Raw genomic sequence first — 16685 nt, forward strand, 5'->3', positions numbered from 1 at the left:
AACGAATCGTAGGGTACCACCTCCGAATATTGATTTTAGCTACGGACCTCGTAACGGACCGGTTACGATTAAACGATTCCACGTTCACCGGGAAATAGCTTTTCCATCCGATACTGTTTATCGCGATTGTTCCGCGTACGTCGGTACCCACGGCTGCCCTATTAAACGCATTAATCCCAAGCCGTACCGGATTAATTAGCGATTAAATTATCCGATTTCCAATCCGGACCGTATTCGTCTTGCTTAAGAGCGAATCGTTCATTTTCCATCGAACGACGGATCGTTCGATCAACGGATCCAACGGACGATGATTCGACGATCGTTCGCGAATCGCGCGTCAACGGTCCGCTCCGTTCTTTAACGAATTACCGAGTTTACAACTTTTCCAAACGAAACGAACGAAGCTACGAGCTAGAAACTCTCCAGGCGTATTTGTACGCGCTTCGAGTAGACACCCGATCCCCGTAGCGTATAGACTCGAACGCGAAAATATAAATGAAACATCGTTGGACACGCAGCAACGTTGCGAAGTGGAATTTTTCGTTCGACGGAAAAATAATAATCGTAAGCAACGTTTTTCGAGACGAGGAGAAACGACGGTTCCTCGCCCGTTCCGCCGACGCGGCAAAGAAACGCGGTTTATAAGCGCCGCGTAAAGTTAACTACGGTTTATTTTCCCTGTATTCCGGAAGCTGCACGTTCGTTGCTTCGCCGCGCGAGCGTATACGTTTGCGCGCGAACAACCACCGAGCGCGCGTCTAATTTCCGTTGCTTCTACATTTCGCGATATTTCTGCGTACGCTTCTTTCCACGAGACCGACGACTTTGCAAAATGCGGAGAAAGAAAGAAACACGGTTCCAACGCGACCGGTGAAACCGAATCGGGGCGGATTGCTCGCGGAGTACGCGAACGCTCCGAATACCACTGAGGACCGTATCCAGGAACTTGGTACCGCGAAGTTGTTCGCGCGATCGTTCACAGAGAGTCGTTGCAGCAACGGGACACGCGCAGGGCTCGGTGAACGCGCGGTTCGATAAATTCTCGAGCTAGCTGGGAATTTTGATCTCGTACACCCCCGGGACGGAAATTAAGCGCAATTGTGTTTCTCGAGTGGAGTCGCGGACGAACGGGGGCCGCAACTTTTCCAATAAGCCCAGTTTCGTCGTTCGAGGACGGTTTCGAATCGAACTCGGGACGCCGCGACGCGGTCTCGTCGAAAGAGAGTCGACGAAAGCGGCTTTCGTTTCGCGCGGAACGCATTGTCCACGAGATAGCTCCGTTCGAGCGTTCGGGGTTAATCGAGCCGTGAACGTTGTCGTTCGTAAAGCCTCCGAAGCGAGGAGTTTAACCGGCCGCCCTTTTCGGGGCCAACCGAGGGGACGCGAGCGAGTACCCGGAGGTCCGGCCAGGAACGGCTCGATAAACTCGAGATCTATATTTCCCGGAGCACGGGCCCGACGAACCGTGATGCCTTTGAGTCTTCGGAATTTACCAACCAGAGAGAGAGAGAGAGAGAGAGACAGAGAGAGAGGGGTCGGTGATAGAAGGTACTCGTCGGTAGCGAGTTCCTTGCAACTCGCCAGAGGCGATTCGCACCCTTTACGTTTCCGTCTAATAATCGTCAATGGTACTAACCAACGGGCGTCGCAACGCTCGAGGTACTTCGAGGTACTCGAGGAGATTCTTCGTATTCCGTATCGCGACACGATCGCGAGCAAGTAAGATCCCACGAAAATCGATAATTTCCCAATTAAAATCGAGCCTCGGGACGCGAGAAATTCGACACAAATGGTTCGTTAAACTCGAGATCTGTATTTCACGGAGCACGAGCTCGACCAACCGTGACACCTTTGTGTCTCGGGAATTTCATCCAAGAGAAAAAGTGGCGCTCCGCGAGGATGGAAGGGACTCGTCCGTACCGAGTTCCTTGTAAGTTGCCAGAGGCGATCGCGGCCCTTGCGTTTCCGCGTACAATATTCGCGAACGGTGTCGAGCGACGTCCCTTTCCGAGTGTTCTCGAGCGTTTCTCCATTTCCCTTTTCTCCGTTTCGTTTCTCGCGATCGCTTCCTACCGATATCTCGAAACGCACTCACGTACGGGACAACCGTTTCGTCGTTCGAGACGCGTCGCGCGGTTCTGGCACGCGAAACATTAATCGCGGCTACCGTGTCGCGGTTCCCCGCTCGGCGAACTTGTCCCGGAAAGAAGAAGAACGGTCGTTTTTTCAAGCCGGGGGTGCGTCGTCGGTTGAATTTTCCTCGATTACGCGAGGCGGAAGAAAAGGCAGCGAGTACCGAGCCGACGGGGAGCTGGCCGTGGACGAGGACACCCGGCTCCCGGTGTACTCGCGGCGACAACTTTTTAAACTCGCGTTACCACCGAGCCGACTAATTGCGTCCGAGACCTCGCAAACAATCGCGCCGTTGCGCGAATAATTAAAAGATACGGCTCCGACCGGCTGGACCCTCGTCTCTGTACAACTCGGGAGACTCGCTCCGAGGAAGCGTTAACGCTCGCGGCATTAAACCGGACGATAAGAAAATCTTTTCATCTCGGCACTCTTTGTTCCTCGTGATTATAGCGGACCGTTAACGACGCCACTCGGCCCGGATTATTATCGCGCGCCGCGTATTCCTTTCTTTGAATTTCACGCTACGATTCGATTCAATTACAACCTCGGGGTCCCGACTGTCCCGAGGCACCTGCCGGGTCCGCGATCGTTCGCCTCGCCAACGCCCGGATTCGAGTTCCTCTCGAACGGATCGGTCGAACGTTCGCTCGACGTTGGATCGTTTCGAAGTTCGCGTTCTCGGGTCTCGTGGACGGGAAAAAGAGGAACGCGAAATCGAGGTCGAAATTTTCCTCGGTCCCCCGAGACGAGAGACGAACGAACGGTTTCTCGAACTCGAGGATCGAGCGATCGAATCGTGCTCGCGTACCGCGGTAATCGAGGAAACTTCTCCGAGTTTCGCGCGGTTCGAAACTCTCGCGTTTGGAAACTGAATCCGCGAAAGGCTCGTTTCGGTTCGCGCGCAACCTTTCCGCGATAAAGCCGTGGACTCCTCTCGGTGAATTCGATTCGATCGCGGGAACGATTCCCTCGGTTCGTTCGACGAGCACGCGCGGACCGTGCTCGATCCTCGCGTAGACGAGGATACATCGGGCCGAGTGGATGCTTTCGGTGGAAGAAGATCCACCGGAGTGAAATATAACGTTACGCTGCGAACTCGCGGAATTCCGTGCGCTACCGACACGGGGAAAAGCTTCTATCCCGGAAAGCGTCGATCACTCTTCTCCGTCGAAAAGGTCGAAGGATCTCGAACGGGGGAGAACCATCGAGGAACAACCGGGGACGAATCAACAACGTCGACCGGCACCGAGCAATTTCTTTTTCCTCGAAACCCCTAAGAGGGTATCTCGACGAAAAGATTTATCTCTCTCGCGCCGGGACGCCCGAGATGGACGCTTTCGCGAGGGGAGTCGCAAATTTCCCGAGCGATGCGCTGTTTCGATCTTACGCTCGACGTCGCGGGGTATCGGTCTCAGTACCGCGTCGGTAATTAAAATTTTAATCTCGTCCCGCTCCGTTTCTTTCTCTTTTTTTCCTTTCCGTCCGCGAAACGTCCCTTTCGGCGCAAATCCGTTTACATTGAAAATCTAATTACCGATGGAACGGAATCGATGGCGAAAAAATGGCGACGAACGCGATAAAAGTCGATCGGACGAAAGAAAATCTTCGATCGAAACCAGAGCTTTCGTAGCCAAAGAATCCTCGGCTTTCCACTCTCCGCGATCGTCGAGGATTTTTATTTACATTCGTTCCTTCTCTTTCCGAGAGTTCAGCTCGGCGACCGGCTCGAGGAGCAAAAAACTGGCCGCTCCTTTCGTTTCCTTGTTCGTTTCGACTCGAGCCGAGTTAACCCGCGGCCTCTTCGACTCGATTTTATTCGAGGCCGCGGCGAAATCGTCCTCGCGTCCTCTCCCGGGGCAACGACTCTTTTTCCCTTCGGTTGGCTCTCGGTCTCGGCATTTACCGAGATTTACATGCGGAACATCGTGCGTGCGGAACGACGCCGGAGCTCCCGAGTTTAACTTTATCCCTCCGTCTCGGCTCCCGGATGCCTTATCGACCTCCGCTCGTTCTCTCGGATACGCTTAGTCCCGCTCCGTCCCTTTTAAATTAAAACCGAGACCCCCGTACCGTGAATTTTTCACTCGGCGGAGTTAAACGATCGCGGACCGATATCCGTCGCGAGTGGAAAAACGCGAAACGAACCGGGAGAGAATAGTCTACGGTTCGTCCTCGATGATCATCGATCAATGGGGTTAGAAACGAAAGCCTCGCGGTTAGAAACGTGCGTTTCGAGATCCATGTCTGCCCGGTCTCGCGACTCGAGCTACGTCCGATCGTAAATTATCGAACGTCGCATCCTCGACCGTGACCAGCTTTCGCTCGTTGCGTTTCTCACGAGACGACACCGCTCGCGAAGCAACGGATTCTTCCTCCGCGGTTTCATTTTTCCACTCGGAAGGCTACTTCGTTGACAGTGGAACGGTAATTCGTTTACGTCGAATGCGCACGGAGGAGTTTTCGTTGGCTGCTTTTTTCTTCGAGACTCTCCGACACAGTTACCGGATCGATGAATCGTTTTTCTCGTTTCGAACCGTTACAACCGACACGAGAGCGAGTCAACGTCCACGACCGCGACGCGAACGCAACACGGACCGAAACGGATACGAAATCCGGGCAGCGAGGGTCGACAAAGGGTACGTTTCCAGAAACGCGCGATCATAGCCGGTTTCGTATTGTTCGATGTTTCCTAAACCGTAATTGCCAACGCTCTCTACGCTAAACGTTGCGAGCGGTAATTGGTCCGATGCACAACTACCGCCGAATGCCGGAGAACGATTTCAATTTAGGAGCGTATCTAATTTCCTCGCGCAGAAACGATCCTGCGCGAGCCTCGCCGGCGGAGAGTGCTCGCCGACAGTGTTTCTCATTTCGCGTTCGTCGTAGACTACGAATTAATTTCGAACAAAAATTACATCGAACGAAAATCGTAACCGTGTCGATCGAGCGTACATCGGACGAAGAACTATTGCGAATCGTTGCGGAAATTTTCGGTGAAAATTACGCGAGTACGCGTTTTCATCTCGGTGATATCGCGAGAGGATCGACCGCGACGACGGGAATACCACGGTGGACGAAAGTCGGAGCGTACGTATCCCAAAGTTCAATCCTCGAGTGCGTCCGGAGGGATGGTTTCGTCGCGGAGTATACAAGGATTACCGGGAAGCTTTGCGGGGAAAATGTATCCTCGGACACGGCCCGACCTCTCGAAATCCTCCGCAGCGGTTTCGTAATTTTATCCCCGTCGAAAGAAAGGAATCGTTCGCGGCGTACCTCCGGACTTTCCGTGCTTTCGAATCTCTCCTTACCTTTTTTCTTCTTTCTCGCAATTTCCCGAGAGCTTTGCACTTTTCTCCACTCGATGTAAAAGTAACGGATAATTAGGAGGGAGCGTTTCAATTACCCGCTTAACCGGCAACGACTAATTACGGAACGTTCGGATACGCAACGGATACAATTTCCAATATTTTCAGCTCCGTCCCGTTCCGATCGCTTTCCGTTTACCGTATCCGTCTATCCTCCGCGCGAAATCTCCGCCCGATCGGGAGAAAGTTTCTCGGCGGGAAGCCAGCCCCGGAATTTTCCAGGTTTCCCCGGTAACCTACGAATCTTCGATCTTCGGGCTTCGTCGCTCGCGCCGTCGTCGTTCTCGTCGTCGTCGTCGTCGACGTCTTCTTATTAACCTTGTTCGGACGCCGGAAAGATTGGTCCTGGGACCGGGGGGCGGCTATGTAACTTCGTCGAAACTAATCCTATGGGAAGCGGGGAATGGTTATGTCGGGGATGAACAGCCCGTGACGAATCCCATTACAACGAGTGGATTGCCCAGAAACGTTCTCGTTCCTGGATTCCGTCGCGAGAATCGAGTTCGTTCGCTCGGGACGCGAATCGACCGGACCAGGCGTCCCGTTGCAAATTTTAACGATAACAACGAATCAAATTACCACGGAGAAATTCACGGAGCTCTGTCGCGACGAGTCGAGATTTCAACGAAACGTTTCGCAGCTATGCTCGCGACTCGCGATTCCTCGCGGAAAGAATATAAGAGTTTTCGGGGTGGAAAGAAAAAAAAGAAATTCGAGTCTACCGGTAATTAGTTCTTCGAGGTCGGAGAAAGGGGGACGTTCCCGGTGATTTCCCAGTCACAATTCCGCGATGTATCTACGTTTCCTTGCCAGAGAGCCGGCGCGGACTTTGGATTCGCAGCGATCTTTTTGCCTCGAACGGAATTCAGTCGACGGCAGTTGCTCGCAACTGAAAGTTCCTGTCACGGTTACCTGTTGTCGGAGCAACCGGAGACTCTCGAACTTAAATTATGACGACGTTTGCTCTTTCCACCTTCTCTCTTTCTTTCGCTCTGTTCTTTTTCTTTCCTTTTTTTTCGTTTTTCCGCTTCGAAGTCCCGGTGGCTGGAATCGAGTTTGCCACCTCCCGAACCGCGAACCGATGTCGCGCTCCCCGTGCGTTCCCGAATCGAGCACGAGCCTCCAATCGAAATTGAATTAATCGAACCAAACGACAAAAGCCTCTCCCTCGCTTTCGTATCGCCGGTTTAACGACGAGCGAACCGTTCGCGAACTATCGTCTCGAGGATAGTTTCCGTTGCTCTTTGCCCCTCTTGGCAGAGAATTCTCGCGAGAACTCTTTCCGCGGAGTGGAAACGAACGAACGAACGAGCGAACGAGCGAGCACCTTTCCACCCGAGAAGTTTTCGGTTATAGTTATAGGTTCTATTTACGGTGAAGCGTGCTTTTCCACTCTCGCGCGGTCGGTCGGGACGAAGGCGATGCCAAAACCGCAACACGATACGGAAACCATCCCTTAAGTCGGGCCAGTTACTCGTAAAAACGTTTACGCCGGTCGTTACTCGTCTCGCTTTGCGCCTAACTTTCCCGCGCGTGCTCCGCGGTCTCTCCGCGCTCTTCCGTGTGCACCGAAACCGAAATCGTAAATTCGGGAAATTTACACCGAGCCCCGAGCACACGGAACTAACCGTCCCCTCCCCCGTCTACGGAATAAATATAAACGTTTAACGAGATTCGAGTCGCAACGCGCAATCCTCGGGACGATAACAAGGTTGTACACGGCCCTAATTAAATTCGCGCGGGCAACAGGAGGTACGTAGCCCGCGCTTACCTCGAGGAGAGCTATCTTTGCGCGGAGGTGTCCGAGAGAAGTACCGAGTTTCCCAAACATTATTCACGACGCGTATTGTTCACCGAAGCTCGGAAGTTGGACGCGGAGAACGATGTCGGCCAGATGCTCGCCACTGTTCCCGACGCAAATTCGAACTCTTCCGAGTGCATTTTCTACGACATTTCCGAAACTTTCCCGTGGGAGATGTTTCAAACTTACCGAGGACGCACGTTCTCCTTTAATTGTTCCCGAGTTTTGGTCTTTATTGGCGCGGAGTTTGCCCCTCGAGGAGTCACGAAGAACGAAATCGGGGCTTGCACGGGCCACGTCCCCGCTCTCGGATCTCTAATCGAGCGGAAACCGCGTCCCGTCGAAACGACGACCGATCGAGCTACCGAACCGATTTTATCCTCGTGTACAAGGAACTAGACGCTCCGTGTTCAAAACGTTCGGATCGGTGGGTGCGCGACAACAACGGATACGGTAAAATCTCGTACGACTCGGCCATGGAGAAAAAGAAGCATCCTCGAGGCTCGGAAAGCTCGGACGAACGTCTCGAAAAATCACTCTCGAACGCAACGTTGAGCCGGTGTTTACAATTACTTCGCGCCTCGACGACCGATCGGTGTATTCGCTCGATTCTCGAAACCACGTTCGCGGCGCCGTTAATATTCGATGCTTCTTATCTCCGCGGAAATAACGAGCTCGTTCGCGAACTAATACGTACTCGGCTTTATCGATGCGGCGTTCGGCTATTCGCTCGACAGTTACGACGTCGGTGGCGTCGTTGATCGGTCCTCGACGCTATCGTCTAATACGAGTCGCGTTACCGGGCACAATTAACGCTCGAGCGACAGATCGATCCTCGCGTTCGCGTTTACGAGGTCTGGAAGGAACCGCGAACCTTTTACGCCCGATGGACTGTTTACGCGTGGATCGTTGCGTCGACGCGACGCGTTCGTCTTCGCGTACGCTTCGGTAATTTCGAGCAACACGGAAACGAGGGTTCGTTCTCGATTCCATCTATCGCGGAATTACCCACGACGAACTCGCGATCGAAACGAGAGGGAAAACCAGCTCGAAGAAGCTACCCCTATAGAGAGAACCGATGCACGCTCGAACGTCGTCTATAAATCTCTTTGTCCGAATTCCACTCTCGGAATCGCGTCGCGGTACAGCGATCCAAAACTGTATCGCTGTTTCCACGATCTTCCTACGTACAATTTCGAGTTTCGAGCTAGCTCCACCTACGCGAGCTCTCCCGGAAAGTTCGCGTCGAGCTACCGGGGCACGTCCTCCTCGAAACAAGTACGAAAGTTCGAATAAACGTCCAAATATCGTTAGAGCGTTTCGTGTCGTTTCTCTCGCAGAAATACGAACCGTTGTTCAAAGGGGCAAAGCTAGAGAGAACGTCCTTACGCGTGCACGGACGACACGATGTACCGTACCTACAAAGTAGTTCTCCCGTTACCGTTGCCGAAGGACTTTAGTTATTTACAATCGCGTAACAGCGATGCGTGTTGCGTTCGTTTCGCGAGACCCAACGACCGGCTCGATGAGCGTCGAACGCGACAAAGTCTTTCGCGACGGATTTCATCCGCGCTTTTTTTTCAAGAGCACTGTCGCTCTTGTGAAATTGGATCCTAATTTTACAGGAGTTGATTTTACAGAAACGTCGATTACGATCCAGCTTCTGGATCCTGGAATTCTGGAGCTTGGATCTAGGATCGAGCAACCAGCGAGACGATCACCGACGAGACAACGGGACGATAGAAGCGCGCGTAGTCGAAAAAGTTGTCACGGGAACGAGACAACTTTCGCGCGATTAAGCGATCGGAAGGTCGATGTTTTTAACGATCGATTCTCGAAAAAAAAGAAACAAACGAACCGGGTAACCGTATCGCGAGACTCCGAGCAGCCGAAACGAACGTTTCTTCGTTGGCGATAAATTCGAGGATTCGAGGGTCGGTTTTTGCCGCATCCAGCGATCCACGGATCGTTGAACATTCGGTGCTCGGTTCCGGAATCGGGCTTGGTACGCAAAACGCGGATACGCGAACAAAGAGTAACGCTTAACCGTGGCACTAACTTCGTTTAACGAAAACCGAACACGCTCGCGGGCCGCGTTCCACCGCGCTGACAGCGGTTAAACACGTCTCGATCGTAATTTCGATCGTAAATCACGAAACAGTCGACAACTCTCGCGGTCGTCCACCGGTAGGAGTTTCAAAGTTTTCGCAGATGTCGCCGCGCCCGAGACCCAGGCACGATGAAAAAAAGAAAAGTAGGCGAGGAAAAGTGGTAATTTCGCGCGGAGAGAGCCTCGCTCGAATCGTTTTCCACGTTTCGCGAACGATAAAAGTCGCGGAAACCTCGTCCGAAAGAATTTCCGGAATATCGAGTCCGTTCCGTATCGACGAAAGAAAAGCAGATCCGTCCGGCGAGGTGAACGGTGACCCGTCGAAACGAGGAAACCGCGATGCGGAAAATGCTCGTTTTAATCTCGCGACGCGTCGGTTCGGTACAATGCAACGCGCCGTAAAGGTTATCCGAGCGTTGGATCGAACTCGCGAGGAAAACGTCTCGAAGAGGAAAACGTCGACGAAGAAGATCCTTGGACGACGCCTCGTTCCATCGTAGCCGCGAAGAGACGGCCGAGACGGCCGAAGAAGCGACAAAGTTTACATTGGAAGCGTAGACGAGCGAGGAGAAACGCAACGAACGACCTGGCGAGTGGCCAACGCCCGTATTCGCTACGGGATAACTCGGTGTCGGTTAATAAGCGCGAGCGTGTCCTTTGACGGTGTTTCTTTCACCCTCGAATCGAATCTTTTCGCTTCTCCGGACTCATTGACGCGGGGTTGTTACCGATGCGTGCACCGATACGAAGAACGCGGCCGATCCAATGGAAAGGTAACGAAACCGAATCGAGAAACGGGAAAGGAGCCGCGTGGCTGTCCATTCGGCGCGCGTTTTAACGAGCACACTTTGATCTATCCGGCACGGTCGCCGACCACGCGGAAATCTATTTTCGATAAACTTTTTCCCGCGGTCGGCTCGCGTTCGCGCTACGACCCGACGATACGTAACCGCGGTTTGCTCGTTTTCGTCCGTTCGTCGTTCTCACGAAGCTGTTCCTTAAAGATGGAAAACATTCACGGAGAACGATCTCAGCCGCGACGCGTTCGATTCGGTACGCGAAAGAACCGACGAAAGAAACGAGTCCCGTGTGCGCGATTAATCGTAGCGAATCGAATCTCCGTGCTAGAAATCTCAACGAAATCACGGTGAATATCGATCGAGAGCACCGATGCGGGGGATTATCGTTCGATTCGTATTTAAATCGACTCCCCGGTACGAGCAACTCCCAATACGAGAAAGACCGGGTTCGTCTCCTCGAAACGTCGACGATTAAAAGACATCGTTCGTCGAGTCCATTGACCCCACTTTCGTCCATCCGTTCCTTAATTCGAAGGGTCACGGTCGGAGGGAACGGTTCGGGAAATAAGCTTTTCGCGGGTTTTCCGTCTCGAACGAATTCGAATCCGGATCTTCGACGATCCGGGACCTCGTTCGGTTCGTCGTTCCGCGACGAGTTTCCAAACTGTTCCTTCTTCGGGGACCGCGCTCGATCGCGATGCGGAAAATCGTATCGACGTTCGCGGTCGAAGATGCGGGATCGTTCTCAGCGCGGATAAACGCGGACGTTCCTGGAACGTTTGCGTGTGTTCGAATCGATGCACTCCGGCGGACGTTATCGCACTCGTTACGAGAGGCAATCGCGCGAACCGATCTCGTTGCGTGCACGCGGTGCAACGATCTCGCGACGTCGACGTCGACGCGTGGCGTGGCGAGGAACGTCGCGAGCCCTCCGACATCGGTTCGAGAACGATTAAAACGCTGACGAAACGCACACGGCACCGGGAGCGAACCCTGCACGGAGAAATTGCACAAACGACGGAACGACAATCGCGTACGAATCCGCGTGGAAAGCGAAACGATAATTATCGTCGGCACGTCCCCTACGCGCGTTCGCCGCAACCGTATTAACACCGAGGAGAACGCCGACCGTGCCAGTGGGGATTAATTCGCGGGACAGACGAAATTTAATGGAGGCTAATGCGCGGGCTTAAACCGATCGGCTCGTGCCAAATGTCAAATTCTCGATTCTTTTTTTTCTTTTTCGCGTCGCCTCCGAGCCGAGCCGAGCCGAGCCGAGCCGCGGTTTTGGTTCAACGACTCCGTATAATTCCTCGATACGATCGTCGGGCGAGGGTTCGTCGAGAGCCGAACGTCGCGTCGCGTCGCGACGATGCGTAATTGTTCGACGACTCGATAAATACGCGACGACCCTCGTCGCGTCTTTTATTTGTTTCTTTCTTCTTCTTCTTCTTTTTCTTCTTTTTTCTCGAAAATTCGCAAATCGTCGACGAACGATCGGGTTCCCTTTAACCGTACCGAGAGATATATTTGCATCGGCATCGACGATCCGTCGAATCGGTAGCCAGGACTCCCATGAATATTTATGTCGGCTGGAAAATCTACTTTAACGGTGATTGCCAATACGGTTCCCGTGTACCGGTCGCCGCACGACGTCGGTATTTTAAGTAGCTTCGATCGAGTCTTTCGCCCCTATCGATCCTTACCTCCATCCACGGAGTAACAGGTTTCACTCTCCGGGAGAATTAAAGTTCTCCGCGATACGGAAATTACGACGGTGTCGCGGCGTCCTGGTACTCGGGGAAAAGCGAGCGCCTCGCGTTCAAAAACGAGCAAACGAAACGAAACTCGCGGACGACGGAGACTCGATTTCTGGAGCGTAATTTATTTATTTTTTATTCGACCCTCTTTATTTCGCCGTAACGACGCGAGACGGACGCGGGAGGGTAAGAGACGGAGGGAAATAAGAGGAAAGAAACGGCCGGGGTTCGACAAAGACCCGTTTTACGACCCAATCCCGTTAATATGAGAGAAAACTCGTGCAATTTCGCGTCGACGCTCGGGATACTTTTTGCTCCCGTATCGAAAATGATTAAAATCGATCGATCGGCTCGTTCGCGCTGGAAACGGAGACAAAGCGCGTCGCGTCGCGGCGCGAGAGAATTTCCAGCGAAAGTGTTTACTTTCTACGCACGGTGTGCCCGCAGAAGTCGTTAAATCGATCCTCCGATCGGTTCGTAGCGGAGACTCCGCAGTGCGCCGCGACGCGAAACATCGAGGAGCACTTTTTGCGGTGTACGGTACTCCGTCGATCTCTGTAAATTATTTAGCGCCGCGTAATGCGGACGTAACGGTGTATCGTTCGAGGGAAATTTTATTTACGACCGAGTATATGGAGTATAACGGAGTCGTACAAACGTTCACGGTGCGCGGAAATCTATCGAAAATGTTGCGAATTCTTGGGAAGCGGTGAATCGCGACCAAGCTTCGAACGTATCCGACCGGCTCGAAATCTCGGCCGCGTAAAATTCTTACCGAGCCGGAGAGGGAGAGGGTCGCGTAGGAACGCGGGCCGTAAAATGTCCGATATCTCGTCCACGGTAGCTTTTACGATCAAAATCCGCATAACCGGAGTTGTTGCGAGGGAAATTTGAAAAGTTTTTCGTCCCGCGCCAACTTTCGATAAAACCGATACCGAGCCGAGGCCCCGGCTTTTGATACCCGAACTCGTGAACGGGTGACAACCGAGGCCCGTTTATTGGTTCCGCCGCTGAAATAAATAAAACGAGAAAGATCGGGCGAACGATCGACGATGTTCCTTGCCCGCGAACAGGCTCGCGTCGATTCCGCTCGGTCGAACGCAATTTCGGGGAATTACGATGCGCGGCGGGTCCGCGCGGATTCGTTAAACGGATTTTGGAAACTCTCGCGCGCGCGAATACGAATACCGTATTACCTCGACGCGGTGTACGAGGCTCGCGGCGTATTTTACGATGCGTTCGTACCCTTTCCCGTGGATACGTCAACCGTGACGCTTATGCGCATAATTTTGCGTCGATAGCCCCTCTGAAGCGTTTGGAATTAAAACGCGGAGCTTTGTAGGGACCGTGCGATAAATTTGTCGGACGAACGGGGATATCGCGAGGGTGGTGGCGGTGGTGGCGGTGATGGTGGTGGTGGTGCGAGAACGAACAGGATAGCGCGTGCACGCGTATTCCCGTCGTTCGATATCGGTTCGGCATCGGGAAGCACCTGCCGCCTCGATGCAGCTTTTCGCCGATTCGAGCGGATTCTCGGTACTCGTAAACAGAGCGCGAACCGCTCCCGGTCTCGTGTACCGGAATTCTGCGAGAATTCCCGGTAATCTCGACTAATACCGTATTCGCGAACGAATTCGAGGGACTCGCGCGCCGCGATCGCGTTCGAAAATCTCCGTTGGAGGTCCACCTTGTACGTACTTTGGCGAAAACGAACGGTTCGGTGTTTCGTTTTTCGATTCGTTGTCCTAGCCAAGGGTGGCCGGTCGATAAGCGCGGACAGTGGACGCGGCTCGACGCATCTACGGTAATTTCGCCAAGCTCGACGCAAATTCGATCCTCCACGGATACCGGTAATTTTCTTCCATCGTTGAGCGTCGTAAAACCGGTCGCGTCCACCGGCTATCCCGACAGCGATTCCACTCTCTCGTCGATCGTCGCGCCGTACAATTTGCGTCGCGGCAAGTTCATTAGCACCGGTTCACTCTCGAACCTAATCAACGCGTATACTTGACGAGCGGGAGAGAGAGAGAGAGAGAGAGAGAAACCGCGCGAACGCGGAACCCCCCTCGTTCCTTCGAGCGTTATTTAAATTAAAACGTACCTTTAAATCGCACGAAAAACACACGGTCCACGGTTCCATGGTTTCGAACCGCGGAAACCGCCCGACAATGGGCCCAGAGGCGTGCATTAAGAATGCATTAGCATCGCGAGCGCACACAATGCATTTGTCCTAATTAAATTCGATACGATGCATCGCTTTCGCGGCGACGTCGAGCCGCCCGCGTCGTTTCTTACGGTGCGCGAGATCTCGTTTTTTACGTCGACGAACGCAAACGCGGAACGACGTGAAACCGTTACGCGGGGTGTACCGCCAGATCGGAGCGACTCGATTCGGTGGACCAGTCGAAATATTTCTTTTTCTTTTTCCATTTTTTTTTTTCTCGCGAACGCAACGCAATTTCGAAACCAACGACGCGTCTCGCGAGTTCCCAAGGTCACCTTCGACTCTCTCGCTTTACATAAAGAGAACGTTTGTTTTTTCACCTCGTCGAATTCGTCGCGACACCTGCCGTTCAATGGGCAGAAAAAATTATCGGGTTGCGCGCGAAAAAGGTGAGGACGAACGCTTACGCAAAGAAGAGGAAGAAAAAAAAGAGACGCGCAAAAAGTCGAGCTCGAAGTTGCTTCGAGATCGTCGGAAAAACGTCGACTCGTTCACCCCCGCGTTAACGTCTTCGGTCGTTCCGCGCGTTCCTCGACTATGAACCACGTTCACCGATTCGTCTCCACGATTCGCTGGTCGCGCGTTCGTATCGGAGAAGCGCGTTAATTCCAATTGGCCGTTGTCGAGCAAAAAATGACGCGCGTTGCGCAACATTTTCGCGTAAAATTGTCTCGCGGAAGGAACGCGCGGTCGCGAACGCTCGAGGTCGTCGAAAGAATTTTCGGCAATCGCGGCCGCTGGCGAATCTCGTATCCCGAGACGGTTGGCCGTATCGTCGCGACGATGGAGAAAATTCGCGAAAGCGGTCCGGTATTGCGCGGAATTCTAAACGTCAACGGTTTCGAGGGCGACGCAGGTGCCGTTTCGGGATCGAACGAGATTGCCTCGCGTTAACGGTTAAATTCGCCGGCACAATGCGAACCATCGGTGGTAGAAAGCTTCCCCGCAATTACCGGGGACACCCTGCGCCACCAGTCTTCGAGATCCAGCTGCCGCGATCCTAACAGGGTTTCGCTCGAATCCCCGGACGAATCTCAATGACAATGGCCCCACGGAGCAATTTCTTTCCGGTGGCATCGAACCGTCTCGCGGCCCGCTCGAAAATTGGCACCTGCGACGAGCGACGAACCGCCAAATATCGAGGGAATCGCGAGGGAACGTCTCGTCGATGACGAAACCATCGAGAGATACGAATCGCGAGTAGACGAACGCGACTACCGCGGAATTTCGCGGGTACACGTTTACGACTTACGAGCGGCTCGTGCGATTAGTTTCAGCGTCTCGCTGGGACACGGTTGTTTCCGCGATTCTACGGCAACGTTTCGGCAATGTCTCCCGAGGGGAGTCTGGGACGGTAAACGGGGAGGGGAAGGCAAAAAATTAAACCCCTTTGAGCGAGCGAGATCGTTGCAAAACCAGATTCCGTGGGCCGCGCGGGCGCCGTATCGTTACCTTCGCGAATGCAGGTTCCACCGGTCCTGTCTTCCTTTTTCCATCTATCCTTCTTTTTTCCCTCTCTCTCCGTTTCTTTTTGGCTCTCTCTGTCCACGTTCCGGAGCGAGTCGTGAAATCTTAAAGAGCGTACACATCGCGAACGCGAAATCGAGACTCCGGGGCACGATCGACGACGCGGAATTATAGATATTTCGGGCCGCAACGACGGAGAGTTTAATTCGACGGGATCGAGAGACCGTACGCGTTCCGCGCGCGATCGCGAGCAAGGAATTTTTTAGGCGGCTCGAAGAGGCGGTAAAGGATGCTCGATTTCGTCTTTTCTTTCTTTTCTTTGCAAAGTGGAGACGTATAGTTTCGCGCGGCAACGACGAGGACGATGGAGGACGATGGACGAGGAGGACGAGGAGGACGACGCGAGACAAGACGCGTCCGGCGAGCGCGTTCTTTGATCGGCGCATCGAGATGCGGCCTGTGCCGCGAGATTATGCAAATTTTATGATCAATAATCAGTGCTCCGAAGGAGGTCACATTGCGCCTATAACACGACTCGGCATGCATTACCATAATCTTAAACGCCGGGTTCTCTATTATGCCGCTTATTGCGAATAATCGCGTTAACTGCCGCTGCCTCGTCTCCGTTAACGTTTCTCGACATTTTGCAGCTGCACGCCGTTACCGTTAATCTTCCGTGCAAACCAGCCACGGCGCGACGAACAAGCTTCCTCGATTCCGTCGGCCGAGAAAACGCAATTTCGACAATTATCGCGTCCGAGCAGAATTTCAATTACGCCGTTACTCGCGCCTTTGAGACGGCATCGATCGAGCTTACCGGATAAATTTGCGAGAGGACCCTCGAAACAAAGCCTCGCGGACCCTGCTTGAATTTTAATGCCGACAACAATGGCCGAAACGTGACCGCGTGTATCGCGAGAAGGAACCTCGCGCCTTGGGAACCGGAGAAAAACCTCCCGTTTCCCCCACCGCCCTCCTACACGCGCGCACACACCCTCGACCGTTCCCGAAAAGATTTATCTCGA

The 16685-nt window shown here is 53.3% G+C and overlaps 1 protein-coding gene across 2 annotated transcripts in view; it reads right to left on the minus strand.

Moving 5' to 3' along the window:
- The window catches only part of LOC143143602 (uncharacterized), a 47481-nt gene that overhangs the window by 12684 nt on the left and 18112 nt on the right, over window positions 1-16685 (minus strand). The window lies entirely within an intron of this gene.

Source organism: Ptiloglossa arizonensis, chromosome 2, assembly GCF_051014685.1.
Source record: "Ptiloglossa arizonensis isolate GNS036 chromosome 2, iyPtiAriz1_principal, whole genome shotgun sequence".
NCBI classification, from domain to species: domain Eukaryota; kingdom Metazoa; phylum Arthropoda; class Insecta; order Hymenoptera; family Colletidae; genus Ptiloglossa; species Ptiloglossa arizonensis.